We start from the raw sequence: 1,509 nt of genomic DNA on the forward strand, positions 1-1,509 counted from the left end.
AGTGCTACATCTATCTGCAAGTAAATATATTTATGTACAATAAATTCCCATTGACATTATGGCAATTTTCATTTTTTTGTAATATCTCACCAGTTTTTAAAAAAGAAACATATCTAATTTTTATTTATAAAATTAATCAAAACAGCAAAAATAGATTTACAAAGACCTACATATCAACAACAAAACAAGAAGAAAATGAAATATTCCAGAGACATTTTGAAAAGTTTCAAGGGAATATACACCAAGCCAAAAATCTACAGTTAAACAATTGGTGGCACAACAGGTTTTATATATATATATATATATATATATATATATATATATATTTTTTTTTTTTTTTTTTTTTTTTTTTTGTATTTTTCTGAAGTTGGAAATGGGGAGGCAGTCAGACAGACTCCCGCATGCGCCCGACCGGGATCCACCCAGCACACCCACCAGGGGGCGATGCTCCGCCCATTCAGGGCGTCACTCTGTTGCAACCAGAGACATTCTAGTGCCTGAGGCAGGGGCCATGGAGCCATCCTCAGCACCCGGGCCAACTTTGCTCCAATGAAGCCTTGGCTACTGGAGGGGAAGAGAGAGACAGAGAGGAAGGAGAGGGGGAGGGGTGGAGAAGCAGATGGGCGCTTCTCCTGTGTGCCCTGGATGGGAATCAAACCTGGGACTCCTGCACGCCAGGCCGTTGCTCTACTGCTGAGCCAACTGGCCAGGGTCACAACAGGTTATATTTATTCTTGCATTTTCTCAGTAATTTCTTCCTTAAATTCACCTTTCTCTTTTCCAACCTGTCGAGACTTGGCTTTGCATTCAAAAAGTTTTTTTCCCAGTCTCTGTCCAGTTTTCGCCTGGTGATAACCACCTTGTTCGGGTGATTGCATATGCAGTTAGCCTGCTTATGCCTCACCCATGCCACAGAGATAACATATTTCTTTCCGTACATCTGAACTACCAGGCCGATTTGCTGACCTTTGTAGTGTCTTCGAACCACTTGGCCCTTGTGTCCTTGTGGATGAGAATGGAGCAGATGTTGTACTTCAGCCACAGCTTCATAGAGTGGGGATGGCATGATCTTCCAGCGGGCGCACGTGGGAGGGGCTGTGGAAGCTGCCATTGTGGTTTTTGCCGTGATCCGAGGTCATGAGGGCATTGAATTTCATTGTGATGGTCTACCTGGCACGGAAGTGCTCTTTACCACCATTTTTTGACATGTAGTCATGTAGTGTTTCCAACTGGCTGATTGTTACAAGTTCCATAAGAAAGTTTTGGTGAGCATCCGTTTTGCAAACTAAAATTTTTATTTGAAGACGTGAAGTTCTCCATGTCGCTCAGTCCTCAATCTTCAATTGTCCATGTCCTTAAGTCCTCAATTCTTCCTTTGAAGATATGAGATTCCTAACCTCCCTGCCCCTCACTTCTGCCTCTGTCAGGAGCTTTGCCATTCCTCACATTCCCTGGCTTGCCCCATTCTTGAATCAAGTTCACTGCCTGCTTTCTGAGCCACTACGTCTG

The 1,509-nt window shown here is 43.3% G+C and overlaps 1 pseudogene; it reads right to left on the reverse strand.

The window, feature by feature from the left end:
- Positions 1-728: 728 nt before the first annotated feature.
- LOC136379430 (ribosomal protein uL24-like pseudogene) lies at positions 729-1,157 on the reverse strand (annotated as a pseudogene).
- Positions 1,158-1,509: the final 352 nt, after the last annotated feature.

The sequence above is a fragment of the Saccopteryx leptura genome, chromosome 8, assembly GCF_036850995.1.
Source record: "Saccopteryx leptura isolate mSacLep1 chromosome 8, mSacLep1_pri_phased_curated, whole genome shotgun sequence".
NCBI lineage: Eukaryota > Metazoa > Chordata > Mammalia > Chiroptera > Emballonuridae > Saccopteryx > Saccopteryx leptura.